Source organism: Saimiri boliviensis, chromosome 5 (assembly GCF_048565385.1).
Source record: "Saimiri boliviensis isolate mSaiBol1 chromosome 5, mSaiBol1.pri, whole genome shotgun sequence".
Classification (NCBI taxonomy): Eukaryota; Metazoa; Chordata; class Mammalia; order Primates; family Cebidae; genus Saimiri; species Saimiri boliviensis.
Window position 1 is genome coordinate 63493290 of NC_133453.1, and position 13264 is coordinate 63506553.

The window sequence follows — 13264 nt, forward strand, 5'->3', positions numbered from 1 at the left end:
AAAAGTCGTTGCAGTTATTATTCTTGATTGGTTCATTTTTCAGTTTTTTTATTTCAATAAGTTTTTGGGGAACAGGTGGTGTTTGGTTACATGAGTTAAGTTCTTTAGTGGTCATTCTAAGATTTTGGTGCATCCATCGCACAAGCAGTGTACACTGTACCCAATGTGTAGTCTTGTATCCCTCTCCACCTCCAACCCATTCCCCCAAATTCCCAAAATCAAGAACCCAAAAGCAAATGCAACAAAAGCAAAGATAAACAGATGGGACTTAATTAAATCAAAACGATTCTGGACAGCAAAAGAAATAATCAGCAGAGTTAACAGACAACCCACAGAGTGGGAAAAAATCTTCACAATCTATCCATCCAACAAAGGACTAATATCCAGAATCTACAAAAACTCAAACAAATCAGCAAGAAAAAAGCAAATAATCTCATCAAAAAGTAGGCTAAGGACATGAATAGACAATTCTCAAAAGAAGACAAATAAACGGGCAACAAGCATATGGAAAAATGCTCAACGTCCCTAATTATCAGGGAAATTCAAATCAAAACCACAATGTGATACCACCTCACTCCTGCAAGAATGGCCATAATCAAAAAATCAAAAAATAATAGATGTTGGTGGGGATGTGGTGAAAAGGGAACACTTGGGAATGTAAACAAGTACAACCACTATGAAAAACAGTGTGGAGAGTCCTTAAAGAACTAAAAGTAGATCTATTGCTTGTTCCAGCAATCCCACTACTAAGTATCTACCCAGAGGAAAAGAAATCATTATATGAAAAAGATACTTGCACATACTCATCAATCGATAAGTGAATAAAATGTTTCTCTCTCTCTCTCTCTCTCTCTCTCTCACACACACACACACACACACACACAACCATGGAATACTATTCAGCCATAAAAAGGAACACAAAATAATGGCATTTGCAGCAGCCTGGATGGAATCGGAGACTATTATTCTAAGTGAAGTAACTCAGGAATGGAAAACCAAACATCATATGTTCTCACTCATATGTGGGAGGTAAGCTATGAGGATGCAAAGGCAATGCTTAATTTTTCATTGCTGGTGTGACAGGTTAGTTGTTGGAGATAACTGGGGAAGGCACTTTTTAAACATGGCTTACACTAAGGTGGCTCAAGATTGCATCGTCTTATCAGTGTCCTCACACTCCTAATAAACAAGTTCCATCTACTGCTTACGAGTTATGTTTTACACAAGCATATTTAAAATTTTAGAGTTTCATATTTAAAGCACATAGCAGATGTTTATCTTTTACAAATGAGGTATTCTTTAGATAGCCTATACTCAAAAACATATTTACCAATTTTAATTAATAGCAACATGTTTATACAAAATATGGTTTAGGAAGCACACATACACACAGAGAAAGAAAGATAGTAGGATGAGGCATCCTCTATAAAATTTTTCAAATAACATAATTATCTTCTAGGAATTATCTTCTAGGAATCAAATAGATTCAAAAACTAGAAAGTTTGACCAGACAATACCCAAAGGATGAAAAGGTCATCTAATTGCACCTAGAAAATAGCAAATCAGGCTGTCTAAAACACTCTAAGAGTGGGAAATTAAGTTTTATGGACAAGTTCTACTGAACGTTAAAAAACAGAACCCTATATTCTGTAAGAACTGTTCTAGAGCATAGAAAAAGATGGATTTTCCTAACATTGTATAAGGCTCACAAAACTTGAGAGACAAAACTGGAGCAGACACATACACAAACTAAACTAAGCAGTTCATGAACAATATGCAAAAATCCAAAAATAATCAATTAAGAAGCTTCAGCAAAGGAAATAATCAACAGAGTGGAAGAGACAACTTACAGAATGGAAGAAAATATTTGCAAACTATTCATCCAACAAGAGACTAATATTCAGAATATACAAGGAACGCAAAGAACTCAACAGCAAAAAAACAAAAAAGCCAAATAATACAATTTACAAACAGGTAAAGAACATGAATAGATATTTCTCAAAAGACACACAAATGGCCGAGTATAAGAAAAAATGCTCAAAATCACTAATCACCAGTGAAAAGTCAATCAAAACCACAATATGGCATCATCTCACCCCAGTTGTAATGGTTACTATCCAAAAGACAAAAAATAACAAATGCTGGTGAAGACACAGAGAAAAGGGACCTCTTACACATTGTTAGTGGAAATGTAAATAAGTACAGCCATTAGGAAACACAGTATGGAGGTTTCTCAAGGAACTAAAAATAAAACTACCATATATGGGTATTTATCTAAAGGAAAGGAAATCAGTATATCTATGAAATATCTACTCCCCCATCTTTAATGCAACACTATTCACAATAGCCAAGATACAGAAATGACCTAAATGTTAATCAACAGATAAATGGATAAAGAAAATGTGGTATATATACATAGCAGAATACTATTTGGCCACAAAAAGAATGAAACTCACGGCAATATGGATACAACTGGAAAATATTATGTTGAGTGAAATAAGTCAACCATTTCTATGTAGATAAATACTGCATGTTCTAACTCATATGCAGAAGCTAAAAAAACATGAGCTCATGGAAGTGAAGAGTAGAATTATGGGTATTAGAGGCTGGGAAGGATGGGGTAAAGGAAAATCAGGAGAGGCTGGTTAATGGATACAAAATTACAGCTAGATAGGAGAAATACGTTCTATTGTTCTGTAGCACTGCTGGGTGATTACGGTTAAAAATACTGTATGTTTTTAAATAGCTAGAAAAGAGGGCTTTCAATGTTTCCAGCATAAAAAAAAATATGCTAATTACTCTGATTTGATCATTACATACTGCATACGTGAAGTACCACTCTGTATCCCATAAATATGTAAAATTATGTGTCAACTAAAAATAAAATTTCCCAATATTAAATTATTAAATAACAGATAATTAAAATAGTAAATGAGAAATCTTTTAATCATCCATAAATACTCTAAAAGTATTAAGTGTTTGATAGAATTTCATTTTTATTCTTGACAAAAGCACACTGACACATAATATTCCAAAACAAAAACTTTACAAATAGAAGGAAATTTTCTTACTCTGACAAGAGGACATTTACTAAAAACCTATTGATACACCATACTGAATGGTGAAATACCAGAAGCATTTCCATTATTACTAAGAACAGGGTGTCTGTTATCACCATCTTTCAATTGTGCACCAAGATCTTGCCCCTGCAGTAAAAAAAAAAAAAAAAAAAAAAAAAAAAAAAAAAAAAGAAAGAGAAGGAAAAGGGGAAGAAGCATAACATTGAAAGGGAAAAGACTTACTCCTCATTAGAAAACCCAAAAGTACCAAAAGCAATGTAATCAAAGAGATCAGTTAGGTGGCTTGATTAAAGATCAGCATGTAAAAACCAAAGGTTTCTGATTCACCAGCAATGATTAATTTAAAAATAAAATGAAAAAAAAAAGAGAGATTTATTTGCAAATGTTCCCTCAAAACCATAAAACAAGTAGGCTAAAATGTAAAAAAAAAAAAAAAAAAAAAGTTTAAGATCTATATGTAGCAAAATTTATAAAGCTTCAGTGAGGTACACAAAAAACTTAAAGAAATTTACCATGTTTTAAGAGAAAAAATATTTTTAAAATGTCAATTTCTATCTAATTATAAGAAAAAACTTTCATTTTTATTTAACATTAACTTAGAAGCCCTACTAACCACAATAAAACAAGAACAGGAAGCAAAAATTTTTAAAGATTAAAAAGAAATAAAACTGCCATTATTTAGGGTTTAGACTTTTCATCCATGGAAAACTACAAAGGATCCTTAGAAAGAACATTAGAATAAGAGAGCTCAAAAGGATTTTACTAGATGGATTCCATACATAAGAACATTTTTTTACAGCAAAATCTTAAATTTTAATTAAACATCATTTATAATAAATAGAAATGGAGAGAACAGGTACATAGTAACATAATCAACAACAGATGGTTAAGATCTCCATGGAGATAATCATGAAACTTTAATGAAGGACATTAGAAAAAGCCTAAACATAGTAGCATGACACATTTACGGATATAAAGACTTAATTTTGTAAAAATAATGATTCGCCCTAAAACAACCTTGAGATTCAATGTAAATCCAATCAAAATCCCAGTTTTTGTTTTTGGTAGATTCTGTTACTTAATAGAGTCATCATAAATTGTCATCAAAAATCCTTGTACAGAACATTGGATGTAGGTAAATGAAGACTTGGTGTTTTGTAGGACAATTCTTCATGGTAACCAAAACCTGAAGGACTTTTTTTCGCCCTTTCATATAGGGATACCATGTGGTTAAAAATTATACCCTTCTCAATACGTCTTATATCAGTTTCCCGTTGACTTCCTCTACAAATTTCAATAAGAAGTATGTGTTCAGCAATCTCATATTCTTTGCTAATATTACTTCTGATATATGATTTTTAAGGTCTCGCTTGGTAAAGTAGACAAACTTAAAATAGAAACACTAAAATACACATAAATATTTTGCTCAACGCTATACAATGGGTTATGTTTCCAATCACCTGCTCTATGATACTAAGGTCCACCACAACCATGTTAGATCCCAAGACTGTGTCTACCTGATAGGCTAAAAATAAGCCACAAGAGGTTTAAAACTGAACTCTAACTTATACATAAGAATTGGGAAGGATGTCCTGAACAAGATACAAAAAGCTGTCTGATCATCACATTGACTATATTAAAGTTAAGAATTTCTGCACATTCAAAGACACCATAAAAAGAGTGAAAAGGGCCAGGCACGGTAGCTCAAGCCTGTAATCCCAGCACTTTGGGAGGCTGGGGCGGGTGGATCACAAGGTCAAGAGATCAAGACCATCCTGGTCAACATGGTGAAACCCCATCTCTACTAAAAATACAAAAAATAGCTGGGCATGGTGGCGTGTGCCTGTAATCCCAGTTACTCAGGAGTCTGAGGCAGGAGAATTGCCTGAACTCAGGAGGCAGAGGTTGCGGTGAGCTGAGATCGCGCCATTGCACTCCAGCCTGGGTAACAAGAGCGAAATTCTGTCTCAAAAAAAAAAAAAAAAAAAAAAGAAAGAAAAGACAGACCACAGCTAAGAACAGATATTTATAATACTTACAACCAACTAGGTGTTAGTATCTATAATACCAATAGGATTCCCATAAATCACTAAGAATAGGAAAACAACCCAACAAAAAAAATAGACAAAGCAATTATGAATAGTTATTTCACACATACACACAAAGAAAATAGCCATTAAAGTTAAAATATACTCAGCTTAATAATAATCTGGAAAATACTAATTAAAACCATATTTGAAAAAATTTAAGTATAATAATCCCAAATGTTGGCAAAGATATAAACAAGTGTAAGTGTGTAAATTGGCACAAGCATTAACAAAAAATTTGGAATTATCAGTAAAGTTAAATATAAATGTCCCTGACAACGCAGTGATTACATTCTTCAGTAAACACCCTGGAAAAACTCTTGTATATCTGTACCAGGAGATACATATAGGATTGTTCATAAACAGCTATTTTTATGTTGTAATGGAAAACAGGACACAATCCAAAAGTGTACCAAGGAGAAAACAGAGAAATAAAGTGTTATATTTGCATATGCAAGAATGCTATACAACAGTGAAAGTTAACCAGTGGTAGGCTCAAAGCAGATGAAACTAAAAAATATAATATTGAGTGAAAAAAGCAAAACAAAATATACAGTATGATCCCATTTAAATGAAGATCAAAAACAAAAAAAATTAAATCATCATTAAATTATTAATGCAAAATCAGGATAATGGCAACCTCTGGAGGTAGGGTAAAGGGTTAGGAGTAGATGAAAGTGTTGCCACATAGAGATCTTCTAAGACACTAGTAATGTTCTATTTTTTCATCTAGGTATGATCTATATAATAAAATATTAAGAAAAAGAAACATGTTTGTGCAATATGTTTTTAAAAGCAGACTACATGAACATATATACAATACATATTCTTAAGTAAAAAAACTTTATTTTAACAATGGGGTATTGATAACCCTGAGTTGGTAACTGTTTAAAAGAGGTAGTGGTTGATAGGTACATGGGAGTTCTTTTGATGATTTACTCTACTTTTGTGTATGTTTGAAATTTTTTATAATAAAACCTCTTTTGAAAATTCAATACTTTTAATTCTAAATGATTATTTCTTATCAAGAATAAAAAGGAACCTGGATTTCCAGCTTCTGCTTAGAATGTAGAAAGACTTAAAAAGCACTGCTCCCACCCTCACAGTAACAACAAACACCAGACAATATGAAAATTCACCACGGTTCTTGAACTTACTATACAGCTGAGGTTGCAGGGCCAACTAATCCAAAAATCTAAGGACAGAAGGGTCAAAATCACTTGCTTACCTGAAACAGATAATACTGGACAGTGGTAAGAAAAAGTGAGCTAAAAATTTTAACTAATTGCTAAAGGTTTATTATAAGCTATCAAGAATCTATAAAAACCCTGAGGGTCACAGACTCAAAGGGAATTCATATTCATAGGCTCTTCTCCAAGGACCTCACAGAAAGTTTAAAAATTTAAAAAATGCAGACATGGTAGGAATCCTAAGAAAGTGATCCCCGTTCCTCAGAGAAAACAGTTGCAGATGCAGGAAAGGCTCAAAGCTCCCAGTTGGATCCTTCTCTCCTAACTCTGTCCCTATTTTGTTATATGTTGATGGAACAAAAGATGCCAAGGAAAATAACTGTATAGCCATACGAAAAAAAAGAAGAGACTCCTACCTCACACCATACATTAAAATTAACTCAAAATGAACAACAGACTTAAATATAAGAGCTAAAACAATAAAACTTCTAAAACAAAAACAGTAAAACTTCTTTAAAAAGAAGAAAAGAGAAGAAAAACTTTGCAACTTTGGATTAAGCAAAGATTTCTTACACATGGCAACAAAAGCACAATTGATAAAAGTTGACATATTGGACTTTTTTGAAATTTAAAACTTCTGCTCTTCCAAAGACACCAGTGAAATATGAAAACACAAACCACAGACTGGAGTACATTACCTATTATGTGAAAATAAGCTGTGATTAAAGATGTACATTGTAAGCCCTACTAAAAAAATTAAGTTATAAATAGTAAGCCAATAGTGGAAGTAAAATGGCCCCATTAAAAAAAGTCAATCAAAAGAATAAAGGGTTACAAACAACAAAGAAGCAGAACAAACAGGAAACACTTGGCAAGATGATTTTTTAATCTACCCATATCAGTAATTACATTAAATGAAAATTCCATAAATGCAGCAATTAAAACAGCAATCCCGGACATTTTGGCACCAGGGACCAGTTTTATGGAAGACAATTTTTTCCACTGGTGAACAAGGTAGGGTGGGGGTATGGTTTGAGGATGAAACTGTTCCACCCCAGATCATCATCAGGCATTAGTTAGATTCTCGTAAGGATTGGGCAACCTAGATCACTCCATGCACAGTTCATAAAAGGGTTCATGCTCCTATGATAATCTTTTTTTTTTTAAAAAAAAAGACAGAGTCTCACTCTGTCATACAGGCTAGAGTGCAATGGCACAATCTCAGCTACCTGGACCTCCTGGGCTCAAGCAATCCTCCCACCTCAGACTCCTTAGTAGCTGGGATTATAGGTTCATGCCACCATGCCAGGCTAATTTTTGTAGAGATGGGGTTTTGCCACGTTGCCCGGGCTAGTCTTGAACTCCTAGGCGTAAGTGATCCTCCCATCTCAGCCTCCCAAAGTGTTGGGATTTCGCAGTGAGCCACCACATGAGCCAGGGTTCACAGGTACGGGCAGGATTCCCACTCCTATGAGTATCTAACGCCTGCTGCTGATCTGACAGGAGGGAGGGATCAGGTGGGAATGCTCACAGGCACTCACCACCTGCTGTGCAGTCTGGTTCCAAACAGGCCATGGACTAGGACTGGCACCAGTCCACGGCCCTGGAGTTGAGAATCCCTGAATTAAAAGATTGTCCGATAATCCAAGACTCAATTCTAAAGTGTTTATACAACACAGTTTAGGTTGCCACCATGGCTAATGCCGTAATCCCAACACTTCGGAAAGCCAAGGCAGGAGGATTGCTTGAGGCCAGGAGTTCAAGACCAGCCTGGGCAACATAGCAAAACTTCTGACTCCATCCAAATAAAAAAAGCAAAGAAAGAAATATTTTTTTTTTTTTGAGACGGAGTTTCGCTCTTGTTACCCAGGCTGGAGTGCAATGGCGCAATCTTGGCTCACTGCAACCTCAACCTCCTGGGTTCAGGCAATTCTCCTGCCTCAGCCTCCTGAGTAGCTGGGATTACAGGCACGTGCCACCATGCCCAGCTACCTTTTTTGGATTTTTAGTAGAGACGGGATTTCACCATGTTGACCAGGATGGTCTCGATCTCTTGACTTTGTGATCCACCCGCCTCGGCCTCCCAAAGTGCTGGGATTACAGGCTTGAGCCACCGCGCCCGGCAAGAAATATATTTTAAATAAAAGGCTACAAGTAGGCTAAAAGTAAAATGATAAAATACATAAACCTTGAGGCTGGGAGCGGTGGTTCACAGCTATAATTCTAGCTCTTTGGGAGGCTGAAGCAGGAGGATCACTTGAGGTCAGGAGGTTGAGACAAGCCTGGCCAACAAGCCAACATGGTGAAACCCATCTCTACTAAAAATACAAAATTAGGCATGGTGGCACATGCCTGTAGTCCCAGATTATTGGGAGGCTGAGGCATAAGAAGTGCCTGAACTCAGGAAGTGGAGGTTGCAGTGAGCTGAGATTACACCATTGCACTCCAGTGTGGGTGACAGAGCAAGACTCCATCTCAAAAATAAAAAACAAATAAAAATAAAATAAAATATATAAACCTTGCAAACATTAATCTAAAGAAACCCTGAGTCGTAACTGAAATAATTAAATTAATATCAGACAAATAACTGTAGAAAACAAGAAATACAGGGATAAAGCAGCACATGTTGCTAAGGGGATCAATTTTTCAAGAAAAAGCAATAATCCTAAATGTATATGCATCTAACAAGAGATCTTCAAGATGAATGAAATCAGCTGATAGAAATGGTAGAAAAAGAAGCCATAATTCAACACCCCACTCTCAGCTATGCAGAACACTCTTCTGTCAGCAATGAAGAACAAGGAGGCAGAAAATAAGATATAGAATGCTTAAATCAAGAAAATCAACCAAACTGATGAACTTAATGTTTATAGAATATTCCTCCCAACAATAATAAAATAAAACTTTTTTTTTTTTTTTTTTTTTTTTTGAGATAAGTGTTACTCCCTCACCCAGGTTGGACTACAGCAGCATCTCAGCTCAGGACAACCTCCACCTCCTGGGTTCAAGCGATTCTCATGCCTCAGCCTCTCAAGTAGCTGGGATTACAGGTGTGTGCCACTACGCCGGGCTAATTTTCATATTTTTAGTAGAGACAGGGTTTCACCATGTTGGCCAGGTTGGTCTCTAACTCCTGACCTCAAGTAATCTGCCCACTTTAGTCTCCCACAGTGCTGGGATTACAGGTATGAGCCACTGTGTCTGGGCCCTAAAACATTGTTTACAGTCGTACATGGGACATTCACCAAGATAACCACATTCTGAACCACAATGCAACTTGAACATATTTAAAAAGACTTTAAATTATATGAAGTATATTCTAGAAACATAATAAATTAGAAATCATTAACAGAAGAAAATGTGAGAAATCTTCAGATATTTCCTAATTAAATAATACAGTTATAAATAACCCATAGATCGGCCGGGCGCGGTGGCTAAAGCCTGTAATCCCAGCACTTTGGGAGGCCGAGGCGGGTAGATCACGAGGTCGACAGATCGAGACCATTCTGGTCAACATGGTAAAACCCCGTCTCTACTAAAAATACAAAAAACTAGCTGGGCATGGTGGCGCGTGCCTGTAATCCCAGCTACTCAGGAGGCTGAGGCAGGAGAATTGCCTGAGCCCAGGAGGCGGAGGTTGCGGTGAGCCGAGATCGTGCCATTGCACTCCAGCCTGGGCAACAAGAGCGAAACTCCGTCTCAAAAAATAAATAAATAAATAAATAAATAACCCATAGATCAAAGAGGAAATTGGAAAATATTTTGTATTGAATGAAAATAAAAGTACAACATATCAAAATTTCTTCCAAGCAGTGTTTAGAAGGAATGTTATAGTATTAAATGCCTATATTACAAAGGAAAGTCTCAAATCAGTCTAAGCTTCCACATTAAGAAACTATTAAATGTAGAGCAAGTTAAACCCAAAGCAAGTATAAGGAAGGAAATGACAATGATACAACAGAGAAGAAACCGAGAACAAAACTACAGAGTAAAAGAAAAAATCAATGAAACTGGAAACTGGAGGAATTTTTTTTAATTGATAAGCCTCTAGCCAGACTGATAGAATTTACAAATATGAAAAGGGAAAGATGGGATATCACTATGGATGCCACAGTCATTAAAAGAATAATAAAAGAATACAAATAAGTCTTGCCCATGAATCCAGTAACTTAGAGAAAATGGACAAATTCTTTGAAAGGCACAAGCCAAAGTTTACCCAAGAAGAAACAGATGACCTGAGTAGTCCTAAGCATATTTAAAAAATTAAAATTTTAGTTTAAAATCTTCCAACAAAAAAATCTCCAGGCCCACATAATGAAATTGGTAAATTCTACACAACATTTACAGAGAAGATAGTAATACCAAATCTAAACTCTTCCCAAATGTAGAATAGGAAAGAACCCGCTCCAACAAAATGAGGCCAGTATTAACCTGATACTAAAACCAGACAAAGGCATTACACGAAAACTAGAGACCAACATCTCTCATGACTATGGATATAAAGATCCTAAATAAAACACCAGGAAATAAAATCCAACACTATAAAGAGAGATCATATATCACGATTAAAAGGGATTTATCCCAGATACTAAAGCTGATCTAATATTTGAAAATCAATGAATATAATTAAACATTTCAACAGAATAAATTTTTTAAAAACCTATGATCAACTGAATAAATGCAGAAAAAGCCTCTGATAAAATATACCAACTATTCATGAAAAACAAACAAAACTCTTGGCAAACCAGGATTAGAAGGGAACTGCCTCAACTCAGTAAAGGGCACCAACAAAAACCTACATTCATACTTAATGGTGAAAGACTAAATACTTTCCCCTTAACATACCACAAACAAGGTAAGAATATCCATTATTTTATTCCTATTCAACAATGCACGTGCTAGTTAGTGCAATAAGGCAAAACAAAAGCAAAACAACAAAAGGGATACAGACTGGAAGAACTGAAATAAAACTATATTCACAGAAAACAGGTTTGTCCAAGTAGAAAATCTCAAAGAAACGATTACAGTCTTACCACTAATTCAATTGCCATAACTTAGCAAAAATGAAAAAAAAAGAATTAAAGATAGAAATCTGATTTCGATTCTTAGAAATTTAAAAATAAAGTAGGAAAACATTTATATCAGTCTAGATATAATCAAACCTTTAAATATTTTTTTAAGGCTCAATAAAATTTATAAATGACTTAATATATGTGAACATAAATAGATTAGACATACTACAAAATAGTTGACCAAGAAGCCACTGGTTTTAATACTTAAAAAATGTATGTTCAAAAAAATTATAGTATCTTAAATTTTACTGTGGAACGCAGTATCTTAAAATACCTCACTCTAACACCTGCATGATTAAATGACAACCATATACAACAATAAGAAAAATACTCTTCATTATTTGTTGATCAAAAAAGCATCAAGACCTATTACTAATCTTTCAGACTGGCCTACTTTATAATTTCTAATTTTTCTGGATTTAGAGGAAGGGTCCCCAACCCCTGGGCTATGGACCCACACTGTTAGGAACCAGGCTGCACAGCAGGAGGTGAGCAGCTGGAAAGCAAGCATTCGGCCTGAACTTCGGCTCCTGTCAGATCAGCAGAACCATTAGATTCTCATAGGAGCACAAACCCCACTGTGGACTGTGCATGTGAGGGATCTACAGTTGTGCGCTCTTTATGAAAATCTAATGCCTTATGATCTAAGTAGAACAGTTTCATCCTGAAACCATTCCCTACTCCCCACCATCCATGGAAAAGTTGTCTTCTACAAAACTGGTCCCTGGTGCCAAAAAGGTTGGGGACCATTGATTTAGGATACCTAATGAACAAATACTACAGCTACTCATCTAATATTCAAATCAATTAACAAGTAGTAAGTTGGATTTCTGAAAAGTGTCATAGAAGATAAAATTATTTTAAACACAATAATATACATCATTCAAGTCACCAAATATGATACTGTAGACATTGTTAATTTAAATTTTCTCATATGTAAAACTATCACTCTGAAAAACTACTTACAATTTAAATTTTTATTTAAATAAGAGTGCATGTGCTTATTGTAAAACTCACAAATATGCAAGTATTTTGGCAGCAAAACAAGTCAACAAAGTAGTTTTACAGTGATAATTTTTATCTACTATGACTTGGCTTTCCAAACTAAAATTTAAAAGATAAAGGAAAAAAACTGAATCACAAAACGAGATCAGTTTACATTTTCTATTGTATTGTTCAGAGGGTGATTCACTTCAACAGCAGAAAGAAACAAGCCCTCTTCGAGTGAGCTGTATACTACAAGTCTTAAACAAGAGTAAGTATGTCAACTTGGAATAAACGACCAGTTCCCCAGTGTTCCTCATATTAAGAATACAGACAGTTATAATCATTAAGATTAGAATATCACAACCAGGATGGGTGTGGTGGCTCATGCCTCTAGACCTAGCACTTTGGGAGGTGGAAGTAGGCAGATCAGTTGAGCTCAGGAGTTTGAAACCAGCCTGGGCAACAGAGTGAGACCCTGTCTCAAGAATAAAATAAAATATCACAACCCATGTTGACATAGCATCTTTCTATTTTTATATTAAAAAATCTCAAAGAAAAAATCAGAATTGTGCATATTAAGGCATAAACGGTACTTGTACAATTAAATATATGTGATGGTAGCATTAAAAGAGAAATGCATCATTAGATACAAGAACACAAAAATGTATACAAAAATGTGTCATGAATTGTACAAAAACACAGGTAGCTGGGGATTTTTTTATTTTAATAATTACAATATTGGCTCAGGAGAGCTAATAAGAATACTATAGTCCAAAGACAGTACTCAAAGTTTACATGATATTTACACTAAGGCAAACCTAATATATCCTTTATATGGCATATATTTC

At 35.0% G+C, this 13264-nt stretch overlaps 1 protein-coding gene across 2 annotated transcripts in view; it reads right to left on the bottom strand.

Moving 5' to 3' along the window:
* MTX2 (metaxin 2) overlaps nt 1–13264 on the bottom strand; it is an 83514-nt gene that overhangs the window by 9664 nt on the left and 60586 nt on the right. The gene's annotated exons all lie outside the window — the stretch shown is intronic.